The following is a 17,852-nucleotide window of genomic DNA, read 5'->3' on the forward strand; positions in this document are numbered from 1 at the left end:
ATATACTGTAGTTTATCAAGATGATTCACAAAATATATACAATACTAGCAAGATACCCGTGCTTCGCTACGGTATTATACTGAAATTTATAATTGAATGCTTAACATTTTATATATAATCCGCCAAAATTCGTGATCTGATGGCAAAGTTCCTCCCATGTTTCAATCTTTCTTTCCAGCAATCGATTTAGTACTTTCCGGACTAGCTCCAGGTATAGGTATGCCCGGTCCGTTGGGTCTCTAAATCTTTGCCATCTTTTCCTATAAGCATTTTTAATATAGATCAAATCCTTGAGGAGATCTGACGTGTTGTCCTCGGTGCCTTGGCGGTACTGAACCCGCGGCCGGACTGCATTCGTAGTCATTACCCGGCCAGGACCCGTTTCCAGCACGGTCCGCATATTTTGACGACGGTCCAGAACAATATTATTATTATTGATGTCCTGGACCCCGCAGCAAGATGCAAGACCACTACTTGGTGGTAAATTACATCTACTGCCATTGTCATTGCTGACAATGTGACCAGCACCATTGTTGCGCGCTGGCAAGTGCGCGGGATTTCTGGCGATTCAAATGATATACTTCCGTGCATTATTGACCTTATTATAGAGGTGAACAATTGCATGGTGAATATCATTCCTATCGTTTATTTCAAATGTGTTTAACTTTGTATTTATATGCCAGGAGAATCTACTTTAATCTAACTTTAAGTACTCCAAAGGAAAAGATGGCTCTTGAAAACAAACCCAGGAAAGATTAAAAATGATCGGTTTATGATTAGAATAAGTACATTATGAACAGTAGAATCAATTGGTCTCAACTCCTTTTTCACCCCACTGCCGTTAATTTGATTTATCCCCCCCCCCCCCCCCATAAAAAGAAGGCGTGTTGTTTCTTTATGTTTAAAGAAGATTCCAAATACCAATGTTTACGTCTGTTACCTTCAGTTTTGAGACATAAGTATCCCCATAAAAAGAATTCACTATTTTTTTCACTTCTTTTCACACTCCCCCCCCAAGTGAATTTTCCAGAAAAAAATACTTGTTTCTTTTATAGTAAAGGATCTTCTAAATACCAATTATCACGACTCGAACGTCTTCAGTTTTTGAGATATGTGTCCTCATAAAAGGAATTCAACTCCTTTTCACCCCCGCCCCCAAGATGATTTCTCCCCCAAAACATGTTTTTCTTTGTTTTTAAAGGAGATCCAAATACCAATTTTCACGTCTGTAACAACTTTAGTTTTCATTAGATGTAAGTATCCTCATTAATTAATTAAATTTATTTATCAGTTCCTTCACCTTCCCCCCGCCCCCCTCATTGGATTTTCCGTGAATACGTGTTTCTTTACTTTTAAAGCAAATTCCAAATACCAATTTTCACGTCTGCAGAATCTTTCATTTTTGAGATAGTATACAAATAATTCAACTAATTTTAATTCCCCTCCCCCTCTCCCCTTTTAAGTGGATTTCCGAAAACAAAAAATACGCATTTCTTTATTTTTAAAGGAGATTTCAAATACCAAATTTCATGTCTGTAACATCTTCAGTTTTTGAGATATCAGTATCCTAATTAAAATAATTCAACCCCATTTTCAGTCACTTTTACCGCCCACCCAATTGGTTATTCTGAAAATAAAAAATACATGTTTGTTTATTTTTAATAGAGACAAAAATACCATTTTCACTTCTGTAACATGTCAAGTTTTTGAAATATACTTTAGAAATGATCATTTTAAAATTTAACCCCCTTTTTAGTTCCTCTTATGTGGAGTTTCCAAAAACAAATCACCTTTCTTTACTTTTACAGGAGATTCCAAATACCAATTTTTAAATCTGTAACATTTTATGTGTCTGAGATATACTGTAGATATAGTCTTTCTAAAAATTCACCCCAATTTGTCACTCCTGTTTTTGGATTTTCCAAAAACAAAAATATGTTTCTTTATTTTTAAAGAAGATCCCAAATACCAATTTTCAGGTGTGTAATATCTTCAGTTTCTGAGATTTAAGCATCCTCATTAAAGGCATTCAACCCCTTTTCCACTGTTTCTCACCCCTCTATTGGGATTTTCTGAAAACAAAAAAATACGTGTTTCTTTATTTTTAAAGGAGATTCTAAAAAGTTTTTTTTTTAATTCACCCCCCTTTTCACCCCCTTAGCGACGGAATATCTAAAAATCCTCCCTTAGCGAGCACCTACGTTGTAATATAAATGTATCCTCAAAATCTAATTTCTTTGTGTCTAATAGTTTTGGCTCGGCGATGATGAGTCTGTCAGTCAGTCAGTCAGTCAGTCAGTCAGGACATGTTTCTTTATATATATAGATTTACATAAAAAATTTTCGATTTGATCAATCAACTGAAGAAAGAAAAGTTTCCAGTTTCAATGCAGATTGAGAGAGGAAGCTCTACAGACCCAGTTATTGGTGAGACAACAATGTTAATATCTTGCTGCAAATGTTTTTGAGGTTTAATAAAATAATGTTATTTGTTTTACGTCCCACTAACTACTTTTTAAGGTCTTCGGAGACGCTGAGGTGCCGGAATTTAGTCCCGCAGGAGTTCTTTTACGTGCCAGTAAATCTACCGACACGGGGCTGTCGTATTTGAGCACCTTCAAATACCACCGGACTGAGCCAGGATCGAACCTGCCAAGTTGGGGTTAGAAGGCCAGCGCCTTAACCGTCTGAGCCACTCAGCCCGGCTTTTTGAGGTTTGGTGGGCAATTGAATGTGACTGTCAGGCTTTTCAGGAGATTGTGGGAGTAGTGTAAGGACAAGATTAGATTAAATGTTTGTTTCAGACTTGATTGATTTTGTGGAGACTGGGTGAATATGTAGTTATGATGGGTACTGAGTTTGGCTGCATGGGGAGCTTGGGGCCGAGAATTATTAATAGCCCAAGCAATCTTATGGTCAGCCTATTAGGTGGGGTAACCTGTAGTGGTGAGGGTCTTCTGCACGTGGAAGTGTGTTTTTCAGAGGAGGAGCCATAGGCTAGGGGTTGACCAAATCTGTTTAACTTACCTAGCAAGGCTGAATGTTAGCAATAATTAGCTCTGGTATGGGTATGGGTGGAAACTGTAATAGTGGAGATAGCCTTGGCTGCACAGAGGTGGTGGTGGTAGAGGAGGTCAGTGCTGAGCAGAATGAAAGGCTTAGGAAAGATCCGATAAGTAAAGGAGTTTTCAGGAAGGAGTTATGGACGTTTCGGTCAGGGTTCTACAAGATAAATATATTATGAACAAACCTTCACACGACTAATGGCTGAAGAGTTTCAGTTTTGAGTTCTTGAGTTTTTACACAAGGCTTAAGAGGGTATCATCCTGAAATAATTTTAATTATAATTGCCTCTTGAAGTTGAAAAGTTACAGATTAAGATATATTGTGTGAGGTAGATGTCGAAGGACGCATCGGGTAGGATGTTGGATTGTCTTGTATTCAGAAAGGATTCAATAGATGTAAGTACCCAGTATGTTAATGTGCTGTCAGTGACATCAATTGGGACTTGGAGGTGGTCTTATGGGAAGGGATTCAGAAGGATGGCAAAAAATGACTAGTGTCAAAAATGTTCTTATACAAGTGGATGTGGCAAATCAGTATTGAAATGGGTGCCATGAAGAGACTTGACTGGATTCTCTTGTGGATCCTGAGAATCATGTAGAACTTGCAGAGCTGGTTAGGGATGAGGAGACCAATGGGTAGTGATGTGCTTGAGCCCAATTCAAGCTGCTTGAACAGATGACGTCACAGTTTTAACAAATTCGAGCTTTGCTTGCGCTTTTGTGCACTCCGCAACCTAGCGGCTTGCTCTTACTAACACCCAGAGACCTCGAGAAGGATGTGAATGAGTATTATGCTGGATAGTACCAATTTGTCCTCTGTTTACTGTTGCTTCCATGTCTTTTGTACATAACATAACTTTGACTCGTATCTGTATTTTGGAGACAGTCAGAACTTGTGTTTGTGCAATGATTCGTTACAAATGCCTCCTATGAATAAACCAATTGTCTACTAAAATGTGTTGCTTAGACCGTATACATACAGAAAAAGGAAAACAAACTATATATATATATTTTTTTTTTTGCTAGGGGATTTACGTCGCACCAACACAGATAGGTCTTATGGCGACGATGGGATAGGAAAGGCCTAGGAGTTGGAAGGAAGTGGCCGTGGCCTTAATTAAGGTACAGCCCCAGCATTTGCCTGGTGTGAAAATGGGAAACCACGGAAAACCATTTTCAGGGCTGCCGATAGTGGGATTCGAACCTACTATCTCCTGGATGCAAGGTCACAGCCGCGCGCCTCTACACGCACGGCCAACTCGCCTGGTACAAACTATATTATCTTAACATTACAAGTGTTGAAATAGTTACATATTTGAATGGTTATAAGGCTAAACATTGATGATATTTTGTCTTAATTTGTTGACACATTTGTCATCAATTCATGCGGGCAATCTATACTATTACTAAAAATAAGATGGTGTCTGTTCTGTTTGTTTTGGATAGGCTCGAAAACTACCAGACCGACTGACCTTGAAATTTGGTAAAGATCTAGCTTCAAATCCCTATTGAAAGAAGGGATACTTTTGATTTACTTCACACAATCAGGTAGTTAACTATACAAATACTATTATGCAGCAATGTTATTTGTGTACACGATTGATGAGATATTAATCCTTTATTACTCAAGTTCTTCTATATGAGCAAATATTGTAATTCTTTACCAAGGAGGGGATTCAAACCCCCAACATTGAGGACAGAAGGAGCACCCTGCCTGCCACGCTACACAGCTGTCTTAGCCCCCCCAAAGCATAACGTAAGAATAATATTACCGTATTCATAATGTTGCACAATTAGAAATAGGAAAGGATTTCCACCTATCAATACTTATTCATTGCACTTAATATGCTACAGGACCGGTTTCGACCCCTTACATAGGGTCATCTTCAGCTGAACCATACATTCACATCTATGTCATGAAGCTATGATTAAGATTACATTGTCTAGGGAATGCCATATGACAATAAGCATTTGGTCACATCCAAATGGGGCATGTGATCTGGCGTGTATGTCACTATGTGCGACAGTGCATTGTATGTCTAAAATTATATGTTTTAGGTCTTAAAATTAGTTTATAAAACAAGTCTCTACTTAAAACTAACTTATATGTATATAAGATGAATACAATATATATAGGAACACTTCATGCACATGAACGTTCGTGTCTTGCATGTTGTTCAATTCATCGGTTGACTTCTGTGTTCAAGTCTTATTTACATAGTTGTGCACTTGGTTGCTATTCCTGGAGTTGAAATGATATGATTTGCTTGTAAAATTGTCACGTTGTATAGATAAAAGATTTTATCTTCATGCATATACAAAGAATAAAACACTTTCCAATTTTAAAAAAGGTGCTAGATGTATGGATAGAATTAGGCTAAAATATGTTCAGCTCTGCTGTGTGTTGAATCTTGTTGCTATGTTTTAAAATCAAAATATGCTGTCCTGTGGTGTCCATAAAATTTGGGTGACATTGGGTTCAAAGTAGTGGCTCCTTTCCTATTTGTAGCTGTGCACTGATGTTATATTACCTGTGGAAGATAAGACTGAGCTATGAGTGATATTTTATGTTGGAGGAACGTCTAAGGGTTGTGTGTGCTAATTTGAATATCTACTTACTGTTACTGGTGCGGCTGAGTTGTGTTTGATATGCAAGCTTGTTGTGTACTACTTCGTGTTCTTCTTGGGCTCATACTAGCTGCTGTGAGGGGAAGAAAAAACATACAAAGAAACTTCAAAGCCTTATTAAAAAATATTCACTTTCTTTTAACTGAAGTAGAATCCTCTAAACTTATAGTAATGAATCCTTAAATACCAACTGCTAAAGCTTATCCCAAAATACATAAAGAACACATACCAGTGAGACCTATTATTAACTACAGAGCAAGCCCAACCTATAAACTTTCGCAATTTATTCAAAGATTCCTCAAAAAGTACTACGTATTCTCAGCTAATAAAACAGTACGGAATTCAATAGATTTTTGTAATAGAACAAAAGGATTAAAGATTGCACAATACCACATTCTTGCATCGTTTGACATACTAAACATGTACCCCAACATTCCCACAAAACGAACAATAGAAATCATTGAATCCAATCTAAAAAGTCACAGCACTCTAAGCACTTTAGAAATAGAAGAGTTCATTAAATTACTTGATTTTGCCATTAGTAACAACTACTTTAAATTTCATGTTACTATTTATCAGCAACAAGGGATCTCCCGCCTCTGGTATACTCGCCGAAATTTACATAGACCATTTAGAGCCCACATCAATTAGTAAAATAGACAATATTTTTTTTTGGTCATCATCGACAATAGATCCACAAACAAAACCGATATGTTAGAGAAACTCAACACAATAGACCCCATATAAAATTTACCACGGAAACTGAAAACAATCGCAATCTGAACTACTTGGACATAACGATAACCAGACATGAAGACCACCTTTCTTACAAAATATTCAGAAAACCCACGCATACCTCAAATACCATCAAAATAGATTACGCCCACCCCAACACACACGAAAGAGCAGCTTACTACAGCATGATACACAGAGCATTCAATATACCATTAACAAAAGAAGATTTAAACAAAGAATTACAACTAATTCATGACATAGCTAAAAACAATGGATACAAAAAAGAAATGGTCAACAAAATCATTCACAAAATAAAATCCCAACCCAAAACCAAATTAACAAAAGCAGACAAATCCAAGAAAGATTACGCACTATTCACCTTCAATTATGTACACATATACCCCATAACTAACGTTTAAAAAAAACATAACTTAAGAATAGCATTTAAAACTACACACAACAGTACCAACATCATACACATCAGGACAATCAACAGCAACAACAAATACAACCACTCAGGGGTATACCGTATCAAATGCAATAACTGTGAGACAAGCTATGTCGGACGTACCGGTAGAAACTTCCTAACCCGATATAATGAACACATAAATGCAGTAAAACACAATCATTTTTCCTCAATAGGCCAACATGTCGAAGACTATAAACACAATTTCACAAACATCGAGAATGACATGCAAATCCTGAACATAAACCCCAAAGGCCCCCTGCTCAATATAACAGAAGAATTTTACATCACTCTAGATCAGTATACCAATCCAAATTAAAACATAAATGAAATTGCAGAAAAAACTAACATTATCTTCAATGCAGTTATCCCCGCCCTAAAAAAACTCTTACCTTAAGATAATCAATAAACAGAACACGACACACGACAGAGAAACATCAAACAACACACCTAGCTCCACCCCCACCCCCCAACAGCAACTCTCCCTACTCCTCCTTCCCTTCCCCTCACAGCAGCTAGTATGAGCCCAAGAAGAACACGAAGTAGTACACAACAAGCTCGCATATCAAACACAACTCAGCCACATCAGTAACAGTAAGTACATATTCAAATTAGCACACACAACCTTTAGACATTCCTCCAACATAAAATATCACTCATAGCTCAATCTTATCTTCCACAGATAATATAATATCACTGCACAGCTACAAATGGGAAAGGAGCCACTACTTTGAACCCAATGTTACCCAAATTTTATGGACGCCACAGAACAACATATTCGATTTTAACATGTAGCAACAAGATTCAACACACAGCAGAGCTGAACATATTTTAGCCTAATTCTATCCAAATGTCTGGCACCTTTTTTAAAATTGGAAAGTGTTTTATTCTTTGTATATGCATGAAGATAAAATCTTTTATCCATACAACGTGACAATTTTACAAGCAAATCATATCATTTCAACTCCAGAAATAGCAACCAAGTGTACAACTATGTAAATAAGACTTGAACACAGAAGTCAACCGATGAATTGAACAACACGCAAGACACGAACGTTCATGTGCATGAAGTGTTCCTATATATATTGTATTCATCTTATATACATATAAGTTAGTTTTAAGTAGAGACTTGTTTTATAAACCAATTTTAAGACCTAAAATATATCATTTTAGACATACAATTGCATTACAAGTTGTCCATTTCATGACCGTATCGATGTTTAATCAAGAAGTAAGTATAAATAACCACCTAATCGATACTTTATTAATGCCTCAGGCAAAATTGAATAAAATTAAAACTTACAGGACATGTTTCAACCACTTAGTGGTCCTCTTCAGCTTATAAATAAAGAACTGAAAAGAAAAACGTTGACAATAAGCACAAATAAAAGTTCTTTGGAGACTCCTTTGATAAAAATGGTGGTCGTCAGAATAGGTCATCTTGCCTTTCGTTCTTGTTTGGAAAAGATGTTTATTCTGCGCTGTCTAGAGGGTCTGTCTTTGAGCGCGACCTGGTGAAGTAACGATGTGATACAGTTTGACAGTTCATGGAAAGCTCTGGAGAGAAGGGAAGTAGAGTTTCATCGTCATCTAAAATAACATGTGAGGGAGGAGGGAGATTGGGCTGTGCTTCTGCGATGTCGTGTTTGATTATATCTCTTGTTCGTCTAGTCTGTTTCATGTCTACCCATTCTAAGTATTTGCTAATATTCTCATATAAGATGTTTTTATGCTCGTTGTTTTCGTTGAGATTCTCTTCACCGTTTTCCAATTTATCAAGAACAATGTGGATGTTTTCCAGGTTGTTCATAAGATTACCTTTATTAATCATACAGATAATTTGAAGGTCCTGTTTTATATTGGTGAATTTGTGGTTGGACTCTTTCATATGGGATCCCATGGCAGAGAATCTTTTGTATCTTTCAGCATTGACGTGTTCTTGATATCTAATTGAGAAGTTCCTTCCAGATTGTCCCACGTAAGTTTTTTTACATTGAGCACAAGTCAGCTTATAAATACCCGATTCCTGGAATTCGTCATCTTTAAGTTTATTAGCTTTATTATGACTAAAGAACCTATGTTTCGTGTTGTTGTTTGTAGAGAAGGCTACCTTGGTATTGTGTTTCTTGAATAAGTTGGTGATTTCGTAAATCTTCGGGTTATTAAAAGTTAATTTTACATATCCTTTTTCTTTTTCTGAATGCTGTTTAAGTTTAATTTGTTGTTGGTATTTGCATTTAGTGATGATTTTATTGATGAATTTCAAACTGAAACCATTATGTAGAGCCTGTTGACGAATGAAAGAAAGTTCCTTTTTTCTGTCTGTTTCTGTTAGCGGAATTTCAAAGGCTCTGTTGACGAAACTATAATAAGCTGATTTCTTTTGCGAGATGGGATGTAAAGAATCACTTTTGATTGTAGTCGGGGTAAAAGTGGGTTTCCTGTATATTTTAAATTGGAAATGGTTGTCTTTACGAATTGTTTGGATATCCAGAAAATTGAGTATGCCTTTCTCTTCTTCTTCAGCTGTAAATTTTATGTTTGGGTCTAAATTATTCAAAGTGCATCCTTTTTATGTAATTTAGGCATAGCTCTTGCTTTAGGAAGTCCTGGATTCATATTAATGAGTTTTTTAATATCTTGGTCGTTAAAAAGGAAGGAGCTTTGCTTCAGTATCCCTTTCAAATTATTTTGAATTTTTAGGGTGCACCTATGAGACCTCTAATTAATTTTCGGAGAAGCCCCACATACAAAATATCCCAATTTATTCATAGGTTCTTAACTCATAACTACGTATTTTATACCAAATCTTCGATAAAAAATCTCCAAAGAGTTCTGCATTGCTATTAAAGATTTCAAGTTAACTTCATCTCATGTAACAAGTTCCTTCGACATCAAGGACATGTACACGAACATTCCTATTAAGAACACCATTGAGATTATAAAGACGAATTTATTATTTCACAAACGTATCAGTATACCTGAAATAGAAAACTTCATTACTATCTTGGAATTCGTTTTGAACCACAATTTCTTCTCTTTTAATAATAAAATATATCAGCAAGATGGACTTCCAATGGGAGCGTCGGCTTCTGGAATTTTAGCTAACATTTACCTCGACTTTTTGGAACACACTCAGATAGTAGGTCACATTAAAGGACTCGATCTCTGGCTTCGATATGTTGATGATACCTATGCCATAATTAACAAGGAAATAAATGATAGTCACAGTATCCTTAATACTTTGAATAATTTAGACCCAAACATAAAATTTACAGCTGAAGAAGAAGAGAAAGGCATACTCAATTTTCTGGATATCCAAACAATTCGTAAAGACAACCATTTCCAATTTAAAATATACAGGAAACCCACTTTTACCCCGACTACAATCAAGTGATTCTTTACATCCCATCTCGCAAAAGAAATCAGCTTATTATAGTTTCGTCAACAGAGCCTTTGAAATTCCGCTAACAGAAACAGACAGAAAAAAGGAACTTTCTTTCATTCGTCAACAGGCTCTACATAATGGTTTCAGTTTGAAATTCATCAATAAAATCATCACTAAATGCAAATACCAACAACAAATTAAACTTAAACAGCATTCAGAAAAAGAAAAAGGATATGTAAAATTAACTTTTAATAACCCGAAGATTTACGAAATCACCAACTTATTCAAGAAACACAATACCAAGGTAGCCTTCTCTACAAACAACAACACGAAACATAGGTTCTTTAGTCATAATAAAGCTAATAAACTTGAAGATGACGAATTCCAGGAATCGGGTATTTATAAGCTGACTTGTGCTCAATGTAAAAAAACTTACGTGGGACAATCTGGAAGGAACTTCTCAATTAGATATCAAGAACACGTCAATGCTGAAAGATACAAAAGATTCTCTGCCATGGGATCCCATATGAAAGAGTCCAACCACAAATTCACCAATATAAAACAGGACCTTCAAATTATCTGTATGATTAATAAAGGTAATCTTATGAACAACCTGGAAAACATCCACATTGTTCTTGATAAATTGGAAAACGGTGAAGAGAATCTCAACGAAAACAACGAGCATAAAAACATCTTATATGAGAATATTAGCAAATACTTAGAATGGGTAGACATGAAACAGACTAGACGAACAAGAGATATAATCAAACACGACATCGCAGAAGCACAGCCCAATCTCCCTCCTCCCTCACATGTTATTTTAGATGACGATGAAACTCTACTTCCCTTCTCTCCAGAGCTTTCCATGAACTGTCAAACTGTATCACATCGTTACTTCACCAGGTCGCGCTCAAAGACAGACCCTCTAGACAGCGCAGAATAAACATCTTTTCCAAACAAGAACGAAAGGCAAGATGACCTATTCTGACGACCACCATTTTTATCAAAGGAGTCTCCAAAGAACTTTTATTTGTGCTTATTGTCAATGTTTTTCTTTTCAGTTCTTTATTTATACAGCTGAAGAGAACCACTAAGTGGTCGAAACATGTCCTGTAAGTTTTAATTTTATTCAATTTTGCCTGAGGCATTAATAAAGTATCGATTAGGTGGTTATTTATACTTACTTCTTGATACAATTGCATTGTCGCACATAGTAACATACACGCCAGATCACATGCCCCATTTGGATGTGACCAAATGTTTATTGTCATATGGCATTCCCTAGACAATGTAATCTTAATCATAGCTTCATGACATAGATGTGAATGTATGGTTCAGCTGAAGATGACCCTATGTAAGGGGTCAAAACCAGTCCTGTAGCATATTAAGTGCAATGAATAAGTATTGATAAGTGGAAATCCTTTCCTATTTCTAATTGTGTAATTCGTCAACACGGAAATGAAGATTATAGATTACGATTCATAATGTTGCGTCAAAAGTACAGTTGTTACAAGACACACAAGTATTGCCTTGGGAGGAAATACTTCCGTTAATATGCAGGTATGTTACATATACATGCCTTGTCCTTTTCATAGCGTATTATCATAATCTAACCCTTTTAACTTCTAATTTTGTGTATGGCCTTTATTCCGTACAAGATATACATCAATGACTGAATGCAGTAGTATATGACAGCATGTACCGTCGTTACGTCATTCATCATTGTCATACACACACGTGCGTGAGCAGTGCTTCACTTCATATGCTGTTTGTTTATCTACACGTTTGCACTGTAGCCTAAGTCAGACTTTGGTCAGGTAACTGCTCAAACTGCTTTGAACACGCTCGAATCTCGGCGCATATCGGATCGGCTTGATCCCGCTCAAACACAGGCATCATTTGCCCATCACTACCAATGGAGCTTTCAGATTGATCCTTGTGTGATTTGCAGAGGTTGATTAGTGGTAAAATTGATTTTATGATTGTGTGTGGGGTACGGATTGAGAGAGAGTTGATTTAGTTGTGTCTATAAGGGGACATGAGGCCTCTTGATTGTCGGCTTTGTGATTCATGACAGCTGTAGTGGCTCTTTATGTGTGGGAAGGTTGATGAAATTGGGATTCCTGTGTAGTCCTCTGAGGGAAAGGAATGTAGCCAACACGTAGTTTTACTTGACTATCGAAATCATGATCATAGCCTCAGGGCCTCCAGTTTTATGTGGAATCTGAACTATGGAAACATGACTTTTCATTTCAAAAATCCCACATGCCTTGACAGGGATTTGAAATCTGACTGCCTTAGTGAGAAACCATTGACAAAGCCACTTATTTGTCAAGTTCTGCAATCCTTTGAGGGGAAATAATTAAGCTGGTTATGATCGCAATATCAACACTCGCGTAAAACAACAAAGTTTTGAAATAATTAAGCAAAGTTACAGAATAACAAGTTGAAGGGACTGAATACTATGGCTGGAAAGATACTTAAACCGAGAGATTGCTCTGTTTAATACAATGGATGGGAGTGTATACATAGAAGTATATTCATCATGATTGGAAGAAAGCTTCTATGGTACAAGTTTTCATTGGGGGAAATAAACTGAAAATGGATAACTAGAGGAAAATTTGTTTAATGGCCAACATATGCAAACCAACAGACTGTTAGGTGACAAAAAATGCCGTAACAAATGTCTAAAATACACAATGTGTCATGACTCATACGAGACATGTAAATGTTAGATTCTGTTACCAGAAAAAAGATTAAATTTCATAAAAATCCTAGTCCTAATGATCATAGACAAAGTGTCTCTCAATTTTGATTTCTGTGGGATAGTGTTTACAGTGCAATATATCTCTTCGCATGGGTGAGATAAAGTTTGTTGCTTTTTTTCTGTCTCGGTTTCAATCTTTACTTTTGATGATATGGAACTGACGTGTAGTATGGGTATTACTAGTAACACTGTTCCTTTTGCAGCCAGTCCCTATGATGAATGGGGTGAAAGTGTTGTTTATAATTCAGTTGGTCTATGCATTTCAGTGGGCTTGTAGAATGACATGTAATGAGGAAAGCAACCGTAAACCACATCACTCCTAGTATGCAGTTCAGTGATGGCTGATCTGTTGAGAATGTAAGCAGCCTTCAGGCTGAGGACTCAACTTTGTTGTTGTTGTTGTGGTTGTTGTTTGAATCGTTACTCCATAGACTGGTTTGATGCAGCCCTCCATGCCACCCTGTCCTGTGCTAAACTTTTCACTTCTTCCTAACTGCTGCATCTTACATCTGCTCTAATCTGCTTGTCATATTCGTACCTTGGTCTACCCCTACCGTTCTTACCCACTACACTTCCCTCAAAAACCATCTGAACAAGTCCTGGGTGTCTTACGATGTGTTCTACCATTCTATCTCTTCTTCTCGTCAAATTTATCCACAACGATCTCTTATCACCAATTCGATTCAGTATTTCTTCATTCGTGATTCGATCTATCCACTTCACCTTCAAAAGCTTCTATTCTCTTTCTTTCTGAGCTAGTTATCGTCCATGTTTCACTTACATACAATACCACTGTCCAGACGAAAGTCTTCAAAATCATCTTTTTGATTCCTATATCAGTGTTCGAAGTGAGCAAATTTTTTTCTTAAGATAGGCCTTCCTTGCTTGTGCTAGTGTGCATTGTATGTCCTCCTTACTTCTGCTATCGCTAGTTATTTAACTACCTAAGTAACAGTATTCATCTACTTCCTTTAAGACTTCATTTTCTAATCTCATATTACCTGCATCACCTGCCTTCGTATGACTGCACTCCATTACTTTTGTTTGGACTTATTTATTTTCATCTTGTACTCCTTACCCAAGACTCCATCCATACGATTCAACAATTTCTCCAGATCTTCTGCAGTCTCAGATAAAATATCATCGGCAAATCTCAGGGTTTTGATTTCCTCTCCTTGGATTGTGATTCCCTTTCCAAATTCCTCTTTGATTTCCTTTACTACCTGTTCCATATAAAAATTGAAAAGGAATGGGCGGGGCGGGGGGCAGGCCCCAACTTACAATTGGGCGGACTGGGCAATTGCCCAGGGCACCAGTTTATGAGGGGTGGCGGCCGGCGTATTGAGTAATTACGCCTTAAATTCAATTGTATGAAGGAAATTAAATTCCTGCAAACAATAAGAAAGGTATTATTTAACTCGTGCGGATCCTGGGTAGGCAACTGCAGTTGGTAGCTTGGCAACCGTGTTGTTCTAGGCAGCCACTGCCCTGTCTGTCATTGGCTCATGACGGTTCGTGTGCGTATTGTTGTTTACATCCGCTCACCTTCAACCTGATAACATCACCTAGCCAACTCATTATCTCGTATAATTCTTACATGTTTTTCAGTATTTAACCATGAGTAACAAGTTAAGTGGTGCTGAATACAGAAAACGAGCTGCTAGAAAGCAGAGTGATTAACTTGGAATTGCTTAAGAAAGTACCTAAAATGCGAAAGTTCTTTACTTTGACTTGTTCAACTCCAACCTCGGAATCGAAATGCCAAGATGACTTTACCAAAACTTCGACTTCGTCATCGGTCCCATTTAACTTTACACAAGAAAACTTACAAGGCCTAGACTTATCAGCCCTGTATTAGTATTAAGTTGAACTTGTATTTTTAAATGTGATGGAAATAAATTACAATAAATTAATGATAATTTATGAAAATCCACAGCCTATTTCCAGTCATTCGACCAGGTCAGGGATGGAATGAATGAAGCCCCCATCTAGCAGAGAGGATAGGAATTGTGCCGGCTGCCGAAGCCTGTCGCTCTCCTATGGGGCAACGATTAATGAATGACGGATGAAATGAAATGATATTGGAGGGTGTTGCTGGAATGAAATATGACGGGAAAACCGAAGTACCCGGAGAAAAACCTGTCCCGCCTCCGATTTGTCCAGCACAAATCTCACATAGAGGGACTGGGATTTGAACCACGGAACCCAGCGGTGAGAGGCCGGCGCGCTGCCGCCTGAGCAACGGAGGATCTATGTGTCTTATTTTTAAAATTATTTATATACACACAAACTATCAAACTGAACCAACGCCTTTTAAAATAAAAATAAATACAGCGTGGTTCATATTTGGCTGTTACCTTTATTTGGCTTGATAAATGTAATTATGAGAATTAACTTTATTTGCATAATGTGCTGTTTTAAAACTCATATTGAAAACTTGAATCTTTGATTTGTAAACAATTATTATTTTTGTGTAACAGAAAAACCAGCTGGGAGGGGCGGCTAATTATTGCTTGCTCAAGGCGCTAACTACTTGAAATCGGGGCCTGGTGGTGGGGGGGGCAAACTGCAACCTTGCCTCACTCCTTTCTGGATTCCTGCTTCAATGTAGGTAATAATCGAAGTGGATGAGGACACATTTGCTACGAAAATAACAATTTCTTATAATTAATGATGGTCATAAATATATGCATATCTGATTAGAATGCCCGGGCGAGTTGGCCGTGCGGTTAGGGGCGCGCAGCTGCGAACTTGCATCCGGGAGATAGTGGTTCGAACCCCACTGTCGGCAGCCCTGAAGATGGTTTTCCATGGTTTCCCATTTTCACACCAGGCAAATGCTGGGGTTGTACCTTAATTATGGCCATGGCCATTTTCTTCCCCTTCCTAGGCCTTTCCTATCCCATTGTCACCATAAAATCTATCTGTGTCAGTGCGACGTAAAGCAAATTAAAAAAAAATTAGAATGACACTCCCCATGGTGCTACAGCTCTAGTGGGCTTTGCTTTTTTTTTTTTTTTGTTTTTTTTTTTTTTTTTTTTTTTTGTTTTTTTGCTATTGGCTTAATGTCGCACTGACACAGACATGTCTTATGACGACGATGGAACAGGAAAAGGCTAGGACTGTGAAGGAAGTGGCCGTGGCCTTAATTAAGGTACAGCCCCAGCATTCGCCTGGTGTGAAGATGGGAAACCACGGAAAACCATCTTCAGGTCTGCCGACAGTGGGGTTCAAACCCACTATCTCCCGAATACTGGATACTGGCTGCAGTTAAGCGACTGCAGCTATCGAGCTCGGTACCTACCAATTGGGAACATGCATCATTTTCAAAAATATTTTTTTTGAAAAGTACACCAATGAAATAGTATGTAAACGTATTACATTGTGGTATGTTGCCTTGTTTTCTACCATTAAAAAAATATTTAATAGTGCCTTTCCGCAAGGTGAGTGAAACGGCCTCTGACGTAAGCGGCGCGCTGTGACGTCACGATCCAGGACCGCATGGAGCTCTACCAGCCGTTGTGCATCAGCCGTTGCTAAAAGCCGATTGTTTATTATTCATGATCGCGAATAACTTCAAAATGACAGAAGAAAGGTTCAAAACAGCACAATCAGACAATCTATCATGTGTAGATGTCATCATTCTTGAAAAATAGTGACTTTTGTGGCCGCAGAAATTCGCGGATAAAAAGCAAGTTTGTAAGTGGCGTCTTTTATATACGTGCAATGTACTGTAACCCATAGTATAAGGATAACAACGAATCTGGATAGATATCACATCACTTTCAACATTTCCTTCTAGACTGATTCCCCTATTAAAGAATAACATTACATTTTCGGGCTTTCAGCATTAGTAAAGTAAGAAATCGGATTTCAGCACTAACATAAACATATAGGTAGCATTATAGTACTAGTCCGCTTCTGTGGTGTAGTGGTTAATGTGTGCCACTCCCGGAGGCCCGGTTTCGATTCCCGGCTCTGCCATGAAAGTTGAAAACAAATAGTACGAGGGCTGGAACGGGGTCTACTCAGCCTCGGGAGGTCAACTGAGTAGAAGGGTTTCGAATCCCACCTCAGCCATCCTCGAAGTGGTTTTTCGTATTTTCCTACTTCTCCTCCAGGCACCTAAGGCCACGGCCGTTTCCTTCCCTCTTCCTTGTCTATCCCTTCCGATCCTCCCATCCTCCAAAGGCCCCTGTTGAGCATAACAGGTGAGGCCTCCTGGGAGAGGTAATGGCCCTCCTCACCAGTTTCATCACCATACTCAAAGTCTCACGTTCCAGGACACTGCCCTGGAAGTGGTAGAGGTGAAATCCCTCGCTGAGTCCGAGAGAAAACCAACCCTGAAGGATAAGCTGATTAAGAAAGAAAGAAAGAAGGAAAGAAAGAAAGAAAGATCATAGTACTATAGGGCTGTAATCTATCATTCCCAAAAAATATATATATTTATGGTTGGGACAACTGGCCTACCCACTTCCGGGGCCCATGAAAGGTAATTAAATATCTTTGTGGAGGGAAAAAGTTAAACATGATAAAGGTAAATATGACTTCATCTAGTTTTCACAAGTCGGGCTGAGTGGTTCAGACTGTTGAGGTGCTGGCCTTCTGACACCAACTTGGCAGGTTCGATCCTGGTTCAGTCCGGTGGTAGTTGAAGGTGCTCAAATACGTCAGCCTCGTGTCGGTAGATTTACTGGCACGTAAAATAACTCCTGCAGGACTAAATTCCTGCACATCGGCGTCTCCGAAAATCGTAGAAGTAGTTAGCGGGGCGTGAAGCCAGTAACATTAATTACATTTGGC

At 38.0% G+C, this 17,852-nt stretch overlaps 1 protein-coding gene across 4 annotated transcripts in view; it reads left to right on the top strand.

Moving 5' to 3' along the window:
• LOC136864768 (nuclear receptor 2C2-associated protein) overlaps window positions 1–17,852 on the top strand; it is an 81,285-nt gene that overhangs the window by 54,430 nt on the left and 9,003 nt on the right. The gene's annotated exons all lie outside the window — the stretch shown is intronic.

The sequence above is a fragment of the Anabrus simplex genome, chromosome 1, assembly GCF_040414725.1.
Source record: "Anabrus simplex isolate iqAnaSimp1 chromosome 1, ASM4041472v1, whole genome shotgun sequence".
Lineage (NCBI taxonomy): Eukaryota > Metazoa > Arthropoda > Insecta > Orthoptera > Tettigoniidae > Anabrus > Anabrus simplex.